The following is a 297-nucleotide window of genomic DNA, read 5'->3' as shown; positions in this document are numbered from 1 at the left end:
TTGGCGCCAATTTTGTTGATATCAAATCTTTTATATGAATGATATATATCATTAGAGTTAAGTAATATATACAAAGGACCGGTTTCACCAACCCGATTAAGCCGAATTAATCATAAGTGTCAACCATAAGTGATCAATTCCACTAAACAGCAAACGCGATTAATCAGTTCCATGGCGAATTAGGTAATTGGCGTTGGTGAAACCGGCCCAAATAATTTTTACGAAAAGCACGTTTAGCGCTTTTTTTATCTTATTTTAAAAACGTAAGCTTGTATAAATAACAAGAAACAGTACAAT

This window comes from Trachymyrmex cornetzi, unplaced genomic scaffold, assembly GCF_001594075.2.
Source record: "Trachymyrmex cornetzi isolate Tcor2-1 unplaced genomic scaffold, Tcor1.1 scaffold17, whole genome shotgun sequence".
NCBI classification, from domain to species: Eukaryota; Metazoa; Arthropoda; class Insecta; order Hymenoptera; family Formicidae; genus Trachymyrmex; species Trachymyrmex cornetzi.
The sequence above is the reverse complement of the archived record's forward strand: the minus strand, read 5'-3'. Positions refer to the sequence as shown.